General features: G+C 52.4%; 1 protein-coding gene across 1 annotated transcript in view; it reads right to left on the reverse strand.

Annotated features, from left to right (window-relative positions):
• Window positions 1–19,983, reverse strand: part of LOC102936186 (butyrophilin-like protein 2) — a 1,677,894-nt gene that overhangs the window by 1,598,041 nt on the left and 59,870 nt on the right.

The raw sequence follows: 19,983 nt of genomic DNA on the forward strand, positions 1-19,983 counted from the left end.
GTCAGGAACATGGATGGAGCCTGATGACCTTTCATACAGTCTTACAAGAGAGAATTTCTTTGCAATCTCTAACACATCTGTGGAGAGACCAGGCCATGAGCCGTCAGGCCTAGTGCTCAGAGCTGCAGTCAGAAGTCAGGAACTACAGCCGAAGTCAGAGCTGGAGTCAAAGTCAGGATCTCACCAAGGGTTGGGGCTACAGTCGAGCTCAGAAGTCACGCCAAAGGCTGAGCCAGAATCAGTGTCTGGAGTCACACGGGGGATCAGGACCGGAGTCGGAGTCAGGCAGCCACGCGAAGGGTCAAGTCAAAGTCAGACAGCAGTACTGCAGGTCAAACCTGAGTCAGGAACAAGGCCAGGGCCAAGCCAGAGTCAGGGTCCAGTCCAGCAGCAGATCGGGAGTTCACTCAGTTGTTTGGAAAAAGAAAAGGAGGACTTGTGGCACCTTAGAGACTAACCACCCCCCCCCCCACACACACAAACTCACTCTCCTGCTGGTAATAGCCCATCCAAAGTGACCACTCTCTTTACAATGTGTATGATTCACCTGGATTTGTGCTGGAAATGGCCCACCTTGATTTTCATACACATTGTAAGGAGAGTGGTCACTTTGGATAAGCTATTACCAGCAGGAGAGTGAGTTTGTGTGTGGGGGGGGGTGGTTAGTCTCTAAGGTGCCACAAGCCCCACCCCAAGCTCCTGAGTGGATTGCAGCTGCTTACCGTGACCCCCATCAGTTGCTGGGCTTCCCCCAGGAGGGAGTAGACGAGCACCAGCCCAGCCTGGCTGACACGTAGCAGGGGGTCGTGGATGGCCAGCACTGCTGTCTGCAGAAAGGATCTTTTCTGCCCGTCGCAGAAGAATTTTCCAAAGATCTAGAACCAAGAGGACACGAGGCTCGAGCAGATTGCCCAGAGCCAGCCTCCAAGTCCTGGCCGTACAATGGCCCCACCGTCTAGTGCCCCAAGGGGCGGGGAAGAGAGCTGCTGTGGCTAAGGCAGTTCATTCCCCAGGAGGCTTTCAGGGTCCCAGGGCTCAAGGAAGCCCCTTTATCGAAAGGTGGCAGGTGCTTAGGGACCAAAGCCTCCAGTGGCTCTTTCGGGAGGGCAATTTATGGCAGGGGCCAGGATGGGCTGGAAATGGACCTCTAATGTGTGTGAGCAGGCCCACTCTGCTGTGCAGGGCACAGAGACGACAGGGGACCCTGTGTTGCTCCCAGCAGAGAGATCTCCTGCATCTCAGTGGCTAGAGGAGTGTGTGTGTGTTGTGGGGGGTGAGGGGGTTGGAGCTGACAGACCAAAGGTCTCTTCACCCCAGCTTAGTGATTTCTCTCATCGCTGGGAATGGCCTCTGCAGCTCCTTGGTTTCTTCAAGGGGAATCCAACCTGCAGCCTGACAAGGACAAGGAGACTCATGGCCCAGTCCCCATCCCAGACACTCCTCGGAGACTTTTCTTCCGCTGCAGCAATTCAGCTTGTGGGAGGCGGGACAAGCTCACACAGTCTCTCTCACGGGGCGTCTGTGGAGCAGCGTTCTGTCGATGCCCTTGTCGATCCAGAGGCGCTCCAAGGCCTCCTCTGTGATATTGTGGAAATCACCCATTTCACCTTTGACTCCAGTCTGGGGGCACTGTGTTACGGTGTGTTCGAAGGTTTGGATATTCTCACCACAGTTGTGAGACGGGGGTGGGGGGGTGGGGTCGATGTCTTTGATTTTCTACTTGTGCAGCAAGTAGCCGCAACTTGGGTCAGTGACAATGTGCTTCTTTGGAACAGTGGCTGAGGTCCAGATACTCTGCCATTCCCTGGCCAGGTCTGGAGACATGAGGGAGGCGCATGTGGTCCATATTGGCTCTGGAGCTCACTGTGTCGCCTACCCAGTTCCCAGGTTGGGGCATTCTGCTTCCTGACTGGCAATGGAGGGCAAAGCCCACCTCCTTTCTCTGCTTCTACAGGGTGCAGGGAATTAAACAAGGGTCTGATCAAGCAATCGTGACTGACTGACTCAGGGCTCTCCTCTCAGACACTTGGGGATCAGCCAGGGGGACAAGGAGCAGAGAGACACCCAGAGCCATAATCCTATATTAACTCACCCACCCGAGGATCCTCCTTATGCCACGTAGCAATGCAGCCATATAAGACACTCAAATCACGGCAACTCGCGAGGTTCCAATGTTCGACCTTTAGCACCAGCCTGTCCCACTGGTTGCTGGATGAGGAACTCTGAGCTGGAAATAAGGAGTGGGCTCTTTTCCTGTCTCCAGGAGGCATCCACTGCAGGGAACCCAGCCAGCCCCACTCCCTGAGCTGTGTCATGCCCTGGCACAGTGCCCTTACCTCCCCCACTCTGGCTGTATTCTTGTAGCCCAAGAGCCTTCTGTCCTGGTGCCAGTCATAGCACCAGAGATCTTCCGCGTCATGTATGGTCAGGCCTGGAAGAGAGAGAGAGAGAGAGAGACTTTTCTCCTTCTGGTTGCAGTTTCTGTGTCCTTCCAATCCCATTGGTGGCTCCACAGTGGAGTGGAAAAGAACAGAAGCAGAGAGAGACTTGTCCTCCAGCTGGGGTCAGTCTGAGAGAAATGGTCTGGGGTCCCATTATCCACCGGTGGTCACTCTCAGTCCCCTATTGGGTTCCGTGTCCCAGCTGGGTTCCTTACCCCTCTGTCGGAGCAGCAGCTGGTAGAGCCGGTAAGTCCCCTCCCTGGCCTGCCGGCTGATGTCCTTGTCTGGATCGCTGACAAATAGAGCCAGCTGGGCCACATGGTGACCCATCCGAGGGAACTCGGCTGAGATCTAATGGAAGGGAGAGCAGAGGGGACTCCATCAGCATTTTCCTGTCAGCTCCCTGTCCCCCCTGGGCCAGAGGGCTCCTTCCCCTTAGCCCCTCTGCAGGAGATGCTGGGGGAGAGGAGCTTGAGATCGAGCCTTCATTTGTTCTGCTGCCAAGGGAGCCCGGAGCTGCTTTGGGATGCCAAGCAGGGGCTGGAGCATGGTCCCCTTAAAGGCCCAGGGACAACACTGAACCAGGACAAGAAGATCTTGACTCAAGCCTAGTTCAGTCCTGCTCTGACCCTGCCTCCCCATGAAGAACCCTCCTAACCCACAGCCCCGGCAGCAGCAGATCCTGCAGCCCGCCGGAGCCAGCCTGCCTCCGCCGGGAGCCAGCAAGCTGGGCTCGGAGCTCACTTACGTCAAACTCAGGGAGGGTGACTGTGTATCTCAGCAGGGCTGTGCTGCTCCTGATAGCCCTGGCTCGCTCCTGGGACACCCTGGACACGACCCAGAAGTTGACATGCTGTGGGGAAAGGAGGCAGGTCAGACTCAATGGCCAGCTGCACCTGATTTGCAAATGAGCCCCCCACGGCCCCAGCCCCAGGGGCCTGAGACATTCTGCGCAGGGGGGAATATCTCAGGCCTTGATGGCAGAGCTTTAGAAGCGGATTCTTTCCCCCACGATGCAGCTTGTACCTTGCAGGTCACAACTTGTCAGCATCTCTCTAGACTGGGACAATGTTCGGGGTCGGGGCTGGTCCCCTCCTCCCAGAACTCCTGATTCCTGAACAGTTCACCAGAAAGGAGACTGAACCCTCGGCCCTTCCCTGCTACGCAAATCCTTGTGGTGGGGGGGGGTGTAGGGAGTGACTGAGAGCACAATCCCCCCAGGAATTTCAGAGCAGATCGGAGCGAAGGGCTGATTCCCTGGGGTCCTCCTGTTTCTCTAGGAAGGAGCGCGTGCCTCTTCTCTGAGAACCATCTCCCACATCTCATGGGGTGTGTGTGTTGGAGGGGTGGGGGAAGGGTGGGTTTTCAGACTCTCACTCCCCAAGACAGCCAGGCGCCCTGTGGTTCGTGCTCCGCAGAACCAGGCAGAGCTCTGTCTTGAAGTCCCAGCTCCTTCCTCTGTCCCTCAAGAAGGAAGGACCTGACACTGCATTGCACTGACCTCCCCAATCAAGGACGGCCCACTGGGGACCCAGCTAGGAGGACAGAGTAGAAAATGGATCTTCCAGTCTCTCCTTACCAGTCCCCCAAAGAGTTCAGGTCAAATGGGGCTCACCTCCAAGATGAAGTGGAGCCTGTCTGTGTCTGGGGACTCTGCCAGCAGATTCCCCAGCATGGCATCCAGGACCTCTGGGATGACTTTGTGCAGAGCCTGCAAAGCATGGGTCAGAGTTAGGGAACCTGAGCCTACACCTGCCACAGGATGGGAAGAGGGGTCTCTGGGAAGCACTGGGGAGACTCCCAAACACATCTCCTGGCCTCTCTCCTTCACATCCCACTGCAGGCAATTCGCAAGAATTGATGACCCCTGGACCTTTGATCCATGAGCTTAGCAGGTCTCTGCAGAGGGCCTTGTAGGCAGAAGAGTATGAAACAGCCAAGTTGCTATGGATGGAAGCTGGGCTTCTGGGCAAAACACGGCTTATGAAAGAAAGAAAGAAAGAAAGAAAGAAAGAAAGAAAGAAAGAAAGAAAGAAAGAAAGAAAGAAAGAAAGAAATCCCCCAGAGAGGGGTAATCTCTTCCCTGATGGAGGGAAGGATCCAACCCTGCAGCTTGTTCCATCTCCGCTACCCCAGCGAATCAAGGGAGCAGGACCAAGAACCACTCTGGAAGAGGAGGAGGATGGAGGAGGAGGATGTACCTGGATGCCGGTGGTGTCCCTCTCCGTGCCCAGGGTGAAGACGGAGTGAAGGGCAGCTCGCAAGAGGTGGGTCTCTAGGTCTGGCTCCAGGGCAGGTTTCATGGTGCTGGCAAGAGAGAGGAGCTGGTATTAGACTGTGCAGTACGGGGGTGGGACTGTCGCCAACACGGACACCAACCCACAGGGATATAGGCACAGGCTGGCGAGAATGGAAACTGAGGCACTGAGCTCAGGAATGACAAGGCCAAGGCGTCCGAGACAGACAGTGGCAGGACAGGAATAGCTCCTGTTCCCTGGAGCCTGCTGCCCCTCCTGTATCGGAGCCCGGGAGTGAGCCCCTCCCCAAGGCCCCTATCATGTTATGGGAGTGAAAAGAAGAGCCCCGCCAGGAGAGAGTGAACCTTCCCACCCCACCATCTCTGCCAGAGGCGCCACTCTTGGGAGGTGACCTGGGCGGGACAGTGACGGTGACTCCCAGCCTTGGGCCTGAGCAGCACTGGGGTGAGGGGAGCCGGCGGGATGGGGGGGTGGGGCTGTCTCGGTACCAGAGGTTGCCCACTGCAGCCAGGGAGTGGGCAAGGACAGCGCTGGGTGACGAGTCGTCGGGAAGCTCCTCGATGAGCTCCTGTGAGACGCGAAGGAGACAAAGGAGCGTGTGAGATTCAGGCCCGACTGACACCTCCCAGTGAGGAGATGACACAGCCAGTGCCCCACATGGCCAGCAGGATCCCCCACCACCTCCCGCTCCCCCGATTCCTTCCTGCCCATCCGACTTGTCCCCCTTCCCGGATTCCTGCCCAGCTCACTCCCAATCCCCTTCTCTCCTCCTCCCTGTCAAAACTGCCCCCATTCAGCCCCATCCCGACAACCGAGCTGGGACCATGTGATTCCTTGTCCCCAACTCTCAGCTGCCATCCAGCCCCACAATTCCCCCCCTGCCCACTACCCACCAATCTCAGAATTTCTCCCAAGTCTTCAGCCCCAGCAATCCCTGCCCTCTGCTGCCCCCTCCAACACCACCCAGCCCCCACCCATTAGCCTGGCCATACCCCTGCCAATCCCATGTCTCTCTCCTCCCTCCAGCTGCCGGATGGCGTGTCTCACTCACCACGATCCTCTTCACCACAGCCGCCTTGCAGCAGCGCGGCTCCAGCGTGTCCTCCCCTCTCTCCCGTGCAGCCAGACATGCGGGGTAGATGGCCTGAAGGAACAGGAGCTGCTGCCCCTCATCCTGTACCCACCAGGAGTGGGGTATAGCGAGAGAGAACCTGTTAGGGAGGGACCTTCCTGCCCCACCCACACCAGCTCCAGGGCTCAGGCCTCAATGGGGGATTGTGGGGACCTGCCTATTGTCCAAATCCCCCACCACTCCTACACAAGTAGGATCAGGAACCGGGACAGTGCCTGTGGGGGGAGATGACCTCGGCTGTTGTGGGACAAACACCCCCATCTTGGGGGTCCCACATCATGGATGTAAAAGGGCCCCATTAGGGGTGGTGGATCAGGAGGGACAAGACCCTCGGCAGGGGGTGGGGATGCTGGGAAGGGACAGGGCAATCTTGGTTCCAGCCCAGGTGGGGAACATTTGTACCTTATGTCTGCACTGGAGCTGCTCTCGGATGACCTTGAGAGCAGCTTCATCTTTGGCCACGTCCACCCCTTCCTCCTGCTCCGAATCCAGGGGGCTCCCTGCACCAGGGAGGGAAGGACATGGGCATGGTGAGCAGACCAGGATTAAAGACCCCACTTCCCACCTCAGGCACCCAGGGCAGATGGGGCCCCAAACCTCCCTCTCAGGGATGCCTTCAGCCCCCAACAGCTGCAGAAGCCCAGAGCAGAGCCCCCCTCCCCTGCCCAGGACTCCAGGGGAAGTGCCTGTTCCCCCCGCCCGGAGCAGCCAGGACCAAGGTGGCAGCAGCTCTTCACGCCCCCACCCCCAGGTCCCCGTGCGGAAGGGGCAGCTGTGTGACTGCTGCTGTCCGTGGGGTTAGCGGGGCTCAGGCCAGACACCTGGGCTGGGGACCCCCCCCTCATATCCCTGGGAGAGCGTCTGGGCCCAGGGTGTTCACATCCCGTCCTCAGCCCTCCCGGCGCCCAGCCTGGCTCCTCACCTGGAGCAAAGCAGTGGCCTCCATCGGCCTGGCTGCTGCCAGAGGCCCAGGTGCTGCCGCTGTCCCAGGCTGAGCTGCCGGTGCTGGGACAGGGACCTTCCCCCTCCTGGCCGGCGGGGGCTGGAAGGGCCTCAGAGACCGGGCAGGGCGAGGCCTCCTGATGGGAACGAGGGCTGGGCTCCTGGGGCCGCTGCTGCCCACACAACCAGCCCCAGAACCACCCTGCCCGGCGCCCCTCCTGGGCTGGGTCCTGTCTGCGAAAACGCAGCCTGGGCCAGCTCCACCGGGGCCTGGTCGGGGCCTCTCCCAGCTCGGCGCCTGCGCCGGGAGCTGGGTTCCTTTTCCAGAAGGCCGGGCACTTCCGCCGTCTGGCCTGGACGGGAGCTGCTTCCCCGCCAGCGGGGACGCACGGCTTGCTCTGCCCCGTCGGAAGACGGCAGCTGCTTCCCTCAGGCTCTGGGGCCACCCGCAGAGCCTTCCTCCTGAACATCCGCAGGAGCCTGGCCAACCTGGAACCGAGCGGGGAGCAGGGGTGAGTCTGGGCTCAAGGCAGCCTTTCACTCCTGGGTCTTTTCCGTCCCTCCTCCTCCCTGCTCCAACCACAGCCGTCCCCTCTGCCCCCACAGGAGTGCAGGGAGTGCCATCTACACACACGGGCAGGAGTTCATTGCATGATCTGCTCCCAACGTTCCCCCTCGTAATCCCTGCTGCTGCAATATCCAGGAAGTCTCATCCTTTTCCAGCAATGGGGTCAGTCCCAAAGACCATCGGTTCCTCTGGACAAGCAGCCCCCTCCTGTCGTCCCAGGCCACACTCCCTCCCAGGGTAGAGAAAGAAGAGAAGCCAGGAGTCCAGACTTCTCCTGGGAAACCATTCCCCACGTCAAAGTCACAAAGAGCCTAGGCACAGGAAGACCAGGGCCCTCCTCTTTCCCCATTGGTTTCCTTGCTCAGCAGCTCACAGGGTCTGGCCCAGCTCAGAGACTCTCAGCCTGGGGAACAGTGTCCCACAAGGGAAGGGCTGGGAGCCCCATTGCTGGAACCTTTCCAAACACACTGGAGACGGCTCTGGAGAAGCCTGCCCGGTCTAAGAGTGAGGGGCTCTTGGGGGCTGTTTGCAAATGAAATCCCCCTTTGGAGATATCCTCTCCCCCTGTTTCTGCCTCTCCCCACACAGACAGGGGAAGCCACCGAGGAACCCGAATGCCACTCACTTGCTCTCAGTGATGGTATGATGGATGGCGGATATTCAGGGTCAGCAGACGTCCCTCGCCCTCCTCCTCACTCCCCAAGCCCAAGGCAGGCTGGAGAGGGTGGTGACCTCAGGAGTTACCCTGCCCGGCCAGCAGGCAGGGTGATGACACGAGGGCGATCGACTGGCTGTGAAAACAAGAGTCTGTCTTATTGCCAAGGGACGGAGAAACTCAGCCATCAGCAGGGGGGTGCAGAACACTGCCCTCGTGCGGAGGTGACAGCGCCTCCAGGATCCTGACATCCCAGCACTTCCAGAGACCAGGAAATAAGGTGTGAACATTTTCATGGAAACCGTTTTCTGGCAGAAAATCCATTCAGGCAAAACCACTTTGTTTCTTGAAATCATAACAAGTAAGATGAAAATTCTTTGCAAAAATATTTGTTTGCAAAAGAAGAGCATCTCCTGTTTGTCACAGGGCATTAAACTGTCTCGTCGTACACAAAGGGGAGACACGACGCTCTGGAAAATTAGACGAGATGCTTCAGTCTGAGCTAAGTAGTTGCTGCTCTTCACAATTTCAAAATAATAAAATGCAAATCAAATCGAATATTAGGTCATAATCTGCTATGGCTCAGTGTGATAGGACACCCCCTAGTCTGCACTGCTCCCAGTGACACTCTTCAGTGGATCCCCAGCATCCACCCATGGTGAGGTAGGTGGGAGAGGATTGTTATTCGTCCTTGACAGAAGGAGAAACGAAGGCTGAGAAAGGAGCAGGGACTTGTTCGAGAGGATCATGAACTGCTCCGAGACAATGAATGGAGAGCAGCATCCACATTGGTCAAACATCTAACTGGTTGTGACTTATTTGCTTGGTCATAAAAGAGAACAACAAAGACCAGAGTTTCCTCCCTGTCAATAGCCCCCTCCTCAGCCAATCAAGGTTGAGACTTTGAGGGCTGCGAGGCTAAGAGGTCTCACCAAATAGCCCAAAGAATGGCCCTGGTCACCACCGAGGGGATCACTCTCGGAGCACTAGTCCAGTCTCACCTCTCTGTGAGGGCCTCCCACAACCCCCCTGGCCCCCGCTCCACGCACAGAGCTCCTGGTGGTGGGAGGAGAGCAGAGGAAAAGGACAAAGGAAGCAAGAAGAGAAAGGTAGGAGGGACAGAGCAAAACGGAAAACAAAAAGGAGAAACCCCAATGTCCCCAGTAATTCTAAGGGACAAAGTCCTAGGTCGGAAATAAAATACTGCCCCCACAATCTAATGTTTTCCTTTCCTAAAAATCAGCCGGCACCTGATGGATCAGACTGAACAGGTTCCAAACCTCTCCGAGGCTCTTACCTTCTCTACAGGGACGTCTGTTTTCGAGCAAAACCACGAAAAGAAAAGGAGAAAACTCCGAAGAGGGTCCTCCTTGCGCTCACGTACGTGCAAGTGAATGCTCTCTCAGTCCTCTAGGAGAGACCTCGAGAAGGAGACGTGCTGAAGCAAAGCCACAGGGATCTCCGAGGTGGCCCCTATCTTGCACCCCTGTCCTGCCTGGCTGATGTCAAGATCTCTCTGTGTGGTCATCGCCTCCCCACCACCTTTGTCCAATAGGCTGAGGTGCTGCCAAAGGCCCTTGTGATGTCACTGCCACACCCACCCCTCCCTTGCAGTGCTGATGTCCTGCCCCTGTCCAGCCACACCGGATGTTTGAGCTGCTTCCCCTGGATCATCCCACGCAATGACTCTTCATTGTGGGGATGACACCGACCACACAGTAGAACACAGAGGTTCTTCCCCAGGCCGCAATTAGGTTTTCACAAGTTAGTAGACTTTATGGCCAGAAGGAACCGTTAGAGCATCTGATCCCCTGCGTATCCTAAGGCCTCCTGTATATCAGAAGAGCTGGGCTATTCTTTTACTCAAACATTTTCCAGAAAGGCGTCTAGTCTTTATTCGAAGAGATCAAGAGATGGAGAAGCCATCATTTCTCTTGGTACTTTGTGCCAAGGACGAACCACCCTATGACAAATCAGGGTCTTATTGTCATTATACTTTTTCTGATTTCTGCTTCCATCCATGGGGTCTTGTCATGCCTTTCTCTGCGACATAAAAGAGCCCTTTTATACTCAACATTTTCTCTCCATGAAGTCAAGCAACTCACCTCTCATTTGTCTTTTGTATCTACTAAACAGATTGAGCTTTTTCAATGTCTCATTAGAAGGCATCATCCCCCTCACTCAATTTCGAATCTTTTCTGTACCCTCTCCAATTGTTTTAACATAATATTCAAAATGTGGACACAAGAACTGGATTCAACATTCCAACATCAGTCTCACCAATGCTCTTTCACTTCCCTTTCCATCCTCACTACTCTATCCATCCAAGAATGGCTTTAACCTTTTTTATCACAGTTTCACATAGACAAACCATGCTGAGCAGCTCGTCCACTATGGCCCCGATATCCTTTTCAGGGTCACTGCTTTCCAGCGGATTGTCCCCCATTCTGTAGGGTGCCCCCTGACTCCTTTGTTACTGGAGGTATGGGGTTGCATTTGGCTTTATTAACACCTAATTATTTAGTAAGTATTTTAGAAGAACTAGCCCATTTGAGAGAGAATCATGAATTACTCAAAGACAATGAATGGAGAAAAGTGGCAAGAGCAATCAAATACATATTTTGTTATGGCTTATTTCCTTGGTCTTAAAAGAGTAACAAGGACCTGAGCCTCCTCCCTCACAATAGTCCCAAGCTCCCCCAATCAGCATTGAGACTCTGAGAAGCAGAAAGCTGAGAGTTCTCACCAGATGTCCCGGGTCACCACCGGAGGGAGTCACTCTTAGAGCACCATTCCAGCCACATGTCTTTGGGAGGGCCTCCCGCAATGAGAGTTGGAGAGCAAACCCCCCCTGCTCCCGCTCCGTCCCCAACTCCACATGCACAGACAAGTCCTGGTGGTGAAAGGAAAGCAGGGGAAAAGGACAAAGATGCAAGAGAAGACGAGAAAGGAGGGAGAGACAGGAAAAGATAAAACAAAAAGGAGAAATCCCAATGTCCCCAATAATTCTAAGGGACAAAGTCCTAGGTCAGAAATAAAATGCTGCCCCCACAATCTAGTGTTTTCCTTTCCTAAAAATCAGCTGGCACCTGATGGATCAGACTGAACAGGTTCCAAACCTCTCCGAGGCTCTTACCTTCTCTACGGGGACGTCTGTTTTCGAGCAAAACCACGAAAAGAAAAGGAGAAAACTCCGAAGAGGGTCCTCCTTGCGCTCACGAACGTGCAAGTGAATGCTCTCTCAGTCCTCCAGGAGAGACCTCGAGAAGGAGACGTACTGAAGCAAAGCCACAGGGATCTCCGAGGTGGCCCCTGTCCTGCACCCCTGTCCTGCCTGGCTGATGTCAAGATCCCTCTGTGAGGTCATCGCCTCCCCACCATCTTTGTCCAATAGGCTGAGGTGCTGCCAAAGGCCCTTGTGATGTCACTGCCACACCCACCCCTCCCCTGCAGTGCTGATGTCCTGCCCCTGTCCAGCCACATTGGATGTTTCAGCTGCTTCCCCTTGATCACCCCACGCAATGAGCGTTCATTGTGGGCTCAAGCCGAACACAGTAAAACATCAGAGGCTTCTCCCCATGCAACGCTCAGTTTTTCATAAATTAGCAGACTTTATGGACAGAAGAGACAATTAGAGCGTGTCTTCTGACCCCCTGCATATCACATGCTTTCTGTAGAGCATAGGAGCTAGTTTTTGACTACACACGTTCCAGAAAGGCATCTAGTCTTCATTAGAAGACATCAAGAGGTGGGGAATTCCCACCACTTCCCTTTCTAGTTTGTTCCTTTGGTGATTCATCCTCACGGTTGAATATGTGTGCCCTCCTTCTCATATGAATTGGTCTCTTTTGAGTTTCCAGCCACTGGGTCTTGTTATGCTTTTCTCTGCTAGATTAATGAGCCCTTTCATACACGATAGTTTCTCTCCATGAAGTCACTTCAACACTTCAATGACGTCACCTCCCGATCTTTTTTATCATCTAAACAGGCTGAGCTCTTTCAATAGCTCACTCACTCGCAGGCATTTTTCTCCAGCGCTCAAAATGTTTCATTGCTTTTTGCTGCCCCATCTCCAATATTTCCAAATCTTTTTTCAAAGGTGGACGCCAAAACTGGATGCAGTATTCCATGATCAGTCTTCCGCATGGTGTGTCACCTCCCTATGCGCCTCACTGCTCTTTTCATACATCTAATGATGGCTTTAGCCCCGTTCACCACAGCATCACCCTGGGTGCTCTTGTTGAATGGCTTGCCCAGCATGGCCCGGAATTCCTCTTCACAGTCAGTGCTTTCCTGGATACACTTCCCCATTCTGTAGGTGTGGCCTGCATGCTTTGTTGCTAGCTGTAGGACCCTTCCTTTGGGTATTTTCAAACTGGTTTTCTTTGAATGAGTCCAGCTTCTCAAGGGATCCGATTGCTCTGTCTCACTGCCCTCTCCTCATCATTAATTACCACTCTACTACTATTTTATCACCCACCAGTGTTAGCAGCAGTGATTTTTAATTTGGGTTGCAGTTCATTGATATTTATTTTCAAGAATTAATCCCTGAGAGCCTCTTCATATGTGCCCAGAACCTGCTCCTCACAGCACAGCGAGAAAAGGCCGCCCAGCTCAGCTGTGCCATAGGGGCTAAGCACAGAACAAACTTAGGAGCTTGTGTCATCCATAGCTTCTGAACAACATGTGGGGATCATCAGCTTACAAATACACTCTAGACCGGTAGCGTAGACAGGCTCCAAATGTATCTAAGTGTTCCGCCTTGGAAAACAGGAGAGAAAAAAACATAACCTTGAGTACCTTTATTTTATAGTCATGGAAACTGAGACACACAGAAGCAGAGAGATTCACTCATGGTCAAAAAGCCAGGAATAGAAAATGGTAGATCTGCTGATAGTCAGTCCTGGGCCCTAGCCAGTGTTTGTCCTGGCCTCTCTGCTTCAGCTCCAGGAACAACCCGAGTCGAGGTTTTCTTCTTCTCCGTGTCCTTTAACTTCACGCCACTGCAGAAGAAAGATTGTTTCTGATCAGCTGGCTCTAATGCATGGAGATGTCTTTCCAGAAGACGTGCTCTGGCTCAGTCATATGTTGTAGGTTTTCTGGAGGAAGCACTCGGTGACGTTCTAGGGCCTGTGTTACACAGAAGATGGACAGAATGGTCCTTTCTGACCTTCATTTTTTTCTTTCGCTTGGAGGATAACGCTGGACATTTTCTCTCATTCACTTTCCTTTGGAATAATTTCAATCGAGTCCAAAGGATTTCCTCTTCCGTTGTGTCTTCAGCACCTTTCCTAGCAAACAGTTACTGTTGGAGCACAGGTTTCCAGTTTCAGGCTGTCCCAGGGTGAGATGGCCATGAAAGGGGTAGTAGCTCAACTGAACCTATCCCCAGGTGAAGGGAATAAGTGCAGGGGTCACATGAGAAGGAGCAGCATATAACTAGGATCCAGGCCTGTTGGGCAATATAAGAACAGCCTGTGCTCAGCCAGGAGAGAGACCCGCAATGGGAGCAGGCCTGCAGGGGGCTTGGATAGTCCTTTCAAGGCAGTTTCGGTACACAGTAGGGGATGGAACAGCCGAGCTGCTAGGGTTGGGAGCTGGGCCTCCTGGCAGTGTCCAGGAATGAAAGCACAGCATCTGCCAGGAAGGGAGTCCCCACAGAGGGACACCGTAATCTCCCAGGGAGGGAAAAGGCTCTCACTGCCATTTCTTAACCTCATGGGGTGTTCTCCTCCGCTGCCAACCCCACCCCTATTTCAGCATCTCCAGGTGCCTGAGGGAGCAGGAACCAGAGGCCATCCTGCAGCTGGGACAGAGATGGAGGTTGATGACCTACCTGCCCGTGGTGACCATGGTGCAGGACAGACCTCAGGACATGCGAATGCAGCTCCAGATCTGGGAGCAGCTTCCCTTTGCTGGCACGAGACCTTGCAGGTTGCGGGGGGTGAGACAGGCACTAACTTTTGGTAACCCTCCGTGGGATCAGAGGGTAATGGTTTGTAGAAAGTGGTGTTGGAGAGCTTTACAAAAACTAGGCAAGCCATTTACAACACACACTTTCCTTCTTTAGAAAAGAGAAAGGACACTAAACTATCTCAACTACTACATGCCACAAGGGGCCACAACAGTGGTTCCTTTTACCCACCCAGCAATATTGTTAATCTATCCAACTATAGTCTTAGCCCAGCAGAAGAATCTGTCCTATCTCGGGGCCTCTCCTTCTGCCTCTCCACCCCCACGAACATGATACAGTTCTGTGGTGAACTAAAATCCTATTTTCGACGTCTCCGACTCAAGCAATATTTCCAACACACCTCTGAACAACATACTAACCCACAGAGAGCTTCCTACCAAGACTACAAAAAGAAGGATTCTGGGTGGACTCCTCCTGAAGGTCAAAACAACAGACTGGACTTTTACATAGAGTGCTTCCGCCGACATGCACGGGCTGAAATTGTGGAAAAGCAACATCACTTGCCCCATAACCTCAGCCGTGCAGAACACAATGCCATCCACAGCCTCAGAAACAGCTCTGACATCATAATCAAAAAGGCTGACAAAGGAGGTGCTGTCATCATCATGAATAGGTCGGAATATGAACAAGAGGCCCATCATCTCAGGCATTGGCACCCTGACAGCAGGATTGTCTGGTTATGTAGACTCTCTCCTCAGGCCCTATGCTACCAGCACTCCCAGCTATTACATCAATCTCTCTGGTCACTCTCCAAGGAACTTCCCACTCCGAGACCCTGGACACTGTGGCCTGTAAATGCAGGTGGGGAATTAATTATTGACCTCGGTGGCGTTCAGACTATGTCCTGAAGCATGGGATTGGGCCAGAGGGACAGCTAGCACTGGCCACAGTGTCGAGGGTTTCGGAGTGGGAAGTTCCTTGGAGAATTCCACTCTGTGGGAGACTCAGCTGTGAAGGGAGGGGGCGGGCAGGAGCATCTCATCAACCCAAGATTGGAATAACTGAAGTAATGTTCCTTTTACACGGAACCTCAGCTCTTTGGAACCTCTGCAAACGCTTTTGCCACGTGTTTAACTCCATCCCCAGGAGTAGCCTTGGATCGCAGTGGGAGGGTTCAGGTGCGTAAGTGTTTGCAGGATGGGCACTCAGGGTCGTCCCTGACGCCAGGGCAAAGTGGATGTGAAGTGCCACTGTCTGGAGTTGGGAGCCTGCCTGCACACCGAACTCACTCGGCGCTGGGTGCATGACTGCAAGGCGCTGGGCCGGGGAAAATCAGCCCTGGGTGGTTATTTCGAGTAGAAAACCAGAGCCACTTCTGGGGTCTTTCAGCTTCTAATGCCCTTTCCCTTCTGCAGCTGGATTTCAGCCTATGATAAAATTCCTCTCAATGCCAAGTCAGTGCCATAAATCATTGGACTGGGTTCAGGAATCAGTAGGCGACATTCTCTGGCCTGGGTTATGCCAGGCTCAGACTAAATTATTGTTGCCAAAACTTTTAAAAGCTGAGCCCCCTCCTCAAGGCAAAGAAACCAATCGTGCCCCTCACCAGTCAGCAATGTGTTAGCGACCCCACCTCCCATTTTCATGGATACATCTTCAAACCCCACCCTTCCCACCACGGCTAGCCCTTCCCCACGCTTCAGGAGACGCTGGAGTAGATGATCCTAACCGTCCCCTCTAACCTTAAGAGCTGAGGGACCCCATCCTGGAGCATCTTAAAAATCACAGTTCCCAGACTCTGGAACAGGGGCTGCTTTGCTGGGCTCACCTTTCTCCCTCCGTCAGGTTGGCCGATGGGGATAATGAGCCTGGAGATCTCATTCCTGCTGCTCTGAGTGGTGCCCATGTGCACACGACCCAACTCAGCTCTTACTGTATCCCAGGAACGTCTTCATCTTCTGGAATCCTCATGGCAGCAGTGGGATTATTTAACTGAGTCCCTTAGACATGGGGCCTTTCTCTCTCTTTTGTTTCAGAGCCAGCGTCCTGGAATCGTCTCATGGTGCGTGGAGTGGTGGCAGTGGTGGGGGTGCTAGTCTTACTATACCTATGTGGGTTTTGGAAAGGTAGAGGGAAAGTGTTTGCCTACTCGCGACTCGTCTTCAGGAAGCTGCTGACTCATCCCTCCCAGCAGCCTGGAAGTCCGCAGGATTCACAGGAATCTGAGTTCCCCACAGTGTGTGACAGGGACGGGGACCAGGCCCAGGGAACCAGAAACAGGAATCGAGACCCAGCCCTGGAGAATGGTGAAGGAGACCTGCTCATGGAGGACAGACGCTTCACCCAGGAACCCAGAGAAAGGGACCCATTAGGTGGGGACATGGGTGTGGCCCAGGAAACTGGAGTAGCATTGCCAATCCTCCAGGATGACCGGGAGTTTGCAGGAATTAAAGATTAATTTTTAATTAAAGATTATGTCATGTGATAAAATCTTCAGGAATCCGTCCAATTAAAATTGGCAACCCTAAACCGGAGTGGGGGGGACGGACCCATTAAATGGAGACAGACTTGGGCTGGGAAACCAGCTAGAAGAGCTGATCCCTCTTACGGTGCCCCTCAATGGTGGGGACTAGACTGGGTGAAACTTTTCATCTAAACCAATTTTAGGTGAAAAATGCAGATTCAGCAGTTTGCGAATTCGTATCCGGTCTGCTGAATTGTTCACGTCCAGACCCTCTCCCCAGTTCTTAAAAAGTCGAAGCACTTCGTTTAGACACTTTCCAAACAAACCATTTTGATTTTTCAGCTTGAAACAATTTTTTGTTTAAAAATGTCCTTCAGTTTTATTTTAAAAATTCAAAAAGTTACAACCCTTGAAATGTTCCTGGGTCCTTTTGTTTTGTTTTTTTTAAAGCTTTTTGGTTCATCAAAAATTTGGAAAAATTTTAGTTTTGTTCAACCTGAAACCAGTTTTTTTCCATCTCTTTTTTGGAATTGCCAGCGACCAAAAAATTCTGTTTGCCCAGCTCCAGGGGCGGGTGAGGATTTTAGCGGTTATATTGTGGGTCTCTGAGTCTCCTTGTTGCTCAAAGTTTTCTTATTGTAACAAATTAATTTGGGATGAGGGCAGGATGGTCAAAAGCTTCCTAAAAGTGGGAGCTGCTGGCAACCAAACTGTGGCCCAACCCCTGTCCCACCCCTTCTCCTCGAGGTCCTGCCCCCTCAAACCGCCCCTTTCCCTGGGGCCCCCCTTCACGCCGCCTTTTTCTCTGAGCTCCCACTTCACGCCGCCCCTTGCCCCCAAAACATGCCTCCCCCCCGCTCCCGCTCCCTTCTCTCCTGCTTCATCCAGTCGCTCACGCTTATGGCCAGTAAAAAGTGGTGGGCCCTGGTCTCCCCTGTTCCGGCACCCCTGGATGAGAGTGGGAGAGGATGAAGAACTCCTTTCAAATATAACTCCCCCCCACCTCAAAAAAGCACAATTTGCCAGCAACAGCAAAACATGCACCTAACCAACCCGTGCCAGTCACGCTGTGTTGTGTGTTACATTCCCATCCTGGGGCGGTTTGTGTCTTTGAGAATGTGAACCCTGCAGGCCTGGGTGTATCTCTATTTCATGTGACCTCAATGCTCCTGATGAGAGCCATTGTTTGTAAACGTTTCAGGAGCAGACATATTTATCATTCATGGACATACAGACATTTATTCATAATTAGAACTGGTCAAAAATAGCGGGGGTGGGGTGGGTCATGAAAATCGAAGAAGAAACCACTTCCCCCCCCCGCCCATATTCTTCAAACTTATTTGCAGATGTTTTTACTTATCAAATTTTTGTTTAGTTTTGGAGAGAACTCCACGTTCTCTCTCAAGCGGGCAGAGAAATCCAAAATGTTTTTTTTAGAAAGGGAACTTTTTTTCAAATGATCAATGTAATCCAAAGTGGCATTTTTAGTTAAAAGGTTGCATTGTGAGTGTAAAACCATTTTGAACCAGCTCTATTACTGTATAACAAGATGAGTTTATTTTTCATGCTGCATTGTTTGGGCCAAGTTCCAAGTGGTATTTCAGTTTTTGCACAGCTCTTCTCTTCTTGCGTCTGCGCCTGTCATAAGCTGTGGCCTTAATCTTGGCCCTGGAAACACTTGCGTGCTGTCATAAATATAAAGGGAAGGGTAAACATCTTTAAAATCCCGCCTGGCCAGAGGAAAAATCCTTTAATCTGTAAAGGGTTAAGAAGCTAGGATAACCTCGCTGGCACCTGACCAAAATGACCAATGAGGAGACAAGATATTTTCAAAAGCTGGGAAGAGGGAGAACATCAAAGGGTCTGTGTCTGTCTGTGTGATGCTTTTGCTGGGGACAGAACAGGAATGGAGTCTCAGAACTTAGTAAGTAATCGAGCTAGATATGCGTTAGATTCTGATTTCTTTAAATGGCTGAGAAAAGAAGTTGTGCTGAATAGAATTAATATTCCTGTCTGTGTGTCTTTTTTGTAACCTAAGGTTTTGCCTAGAGGGATTCTCTATGTTTTGAATCTAATTACCCTGTAAGGAAGGTATTTACCATCCTGATCTTACAGAGGTGATTCTTTTCTTTTTACTGTTTCTTCTATTAAAATGTTTCTTTTCAAGAACTGAATGCTTTTTCATTGTTCTAAGATCCAAGGCCTTGGGTCTGTGGTCACCTATGCAAATTGGTGAGGATTTTTACCAAACCTTCCCCAGGAAGTGGGGTGCAAGGGTTGGGAGGGTTTTTTGGGGGAAAGACATTTCCAAACAACGTTTTCTCAGGAACCCAGAGAAATGTTTGGTGGTGGCAGTGGAAAACCAAGGGCAAGGGGTAAAATAGTTTGTACCTTGGGGAAGTTTTAACCTAAGCGGGTAAAAGTAAGCTTAGGAGGTTTTCATGCAGGTCCCCTCATTTGTACCCTACAGTTCAAAGTGGGGAAGGAACCTTGACACGTGCATGTTTAACTTTAATGACTGCTGTGAATAATTCCCTTTCAATGGGACAACTTTGAGGTTGGGTTTACGCTATGGCCCTATATCAGTGTAACTACGTCACTCATTTATTGAATTTTCTTTCTTTTATATGTGAAAGTTCTTGAGAGCTTAAAGCAGGTAAAATACATGGACAGGTTCGGACAGTCCAAGTTTGTCAGTGCAAAGTGACAGCAGAGATGTGGTATCTGCTAGTTTTCCATAAGTCTCTCAGGGTTACCCAGGATAACTCTGGGGATCTCAGTTTTGCATCAGGAATGTTCCCTGAAAGTGTCCAAACAGCTCAGAGACACAGAACCATTCCCTGGATCCATTCTTATAGTTGTCTTCCGCGGAAAGCAGTCTGGCAAGTGTTCCTGTCAGCTCATTGCTAAGTTATCTGCCAAAACACGAGAGTTTTCAGGTGCCTAAGTAGCCCCTGGAATCATGGTGAACTTATCCTCCCCTCCACCATCAAAATTTGAAATGGTGCCCCTGAGTGCACGGTACCCTACCGTGCTCCCCAAGAGGAGCTGCATTAACAGGCAACTCTGCAAGTTCTCTGCATGCCTCTGCCAGTGACCCCCATGCCTCTCCATTTCCTTGGCCACATGTATCCTGTCCCCATGCTGGCGGCTAATCCAGAAAAAGAGGGAAAGAGCTCACCACTGCGACCACCTGAGGGATGTGTTGGTTTGAGATCAGCTGGTCAAAGCAGGCAATAGTGACAGAATCGGAGACTTGAAGCTCCTCGAGTGACCGCTGACCTTTCTAGACCTGCCCTTCAATCAGACACAGCGATTGTAAAGTTGAATGTGATAGTAACTAGACCCATTTTAAACCCTTCACCACACAAGACAAAGCCCTTAGGGTTCATCATTAATGATTTATTTCTCCTCCCCTGGATTTCTGCAGCCACCAGCCACCTTGGAGCTTTCCCTCGTCTCTCCCAGGCTGTGCTCACTTGATTGCAGGAGCTCAGCGGAGGGTCCAGCTTTGCTCTTTCGCTTCCATTCCTCAGTCTTTGGGTGGCTGCATTTGCAACTGAGCAGCCTGATGGAAACACTGAGTCCTCTGTCTCGGCAGGCAGGCCC

This window comes from Chelonia mydas, chromosome 14, assembly GCF_015237465.2.
Source record: "Chelonia mydas isolate rCheMyd1 chromosome 14, rCheMyd1.pri.v2, whole genome shotgun sequence".
Classification (NCBI taxonomy): domain Eukaryota; kingdom Metazoa; phylum Chordata; order Testudines; family Cheloniidae; genus Chelonia; species Chelonia mydas.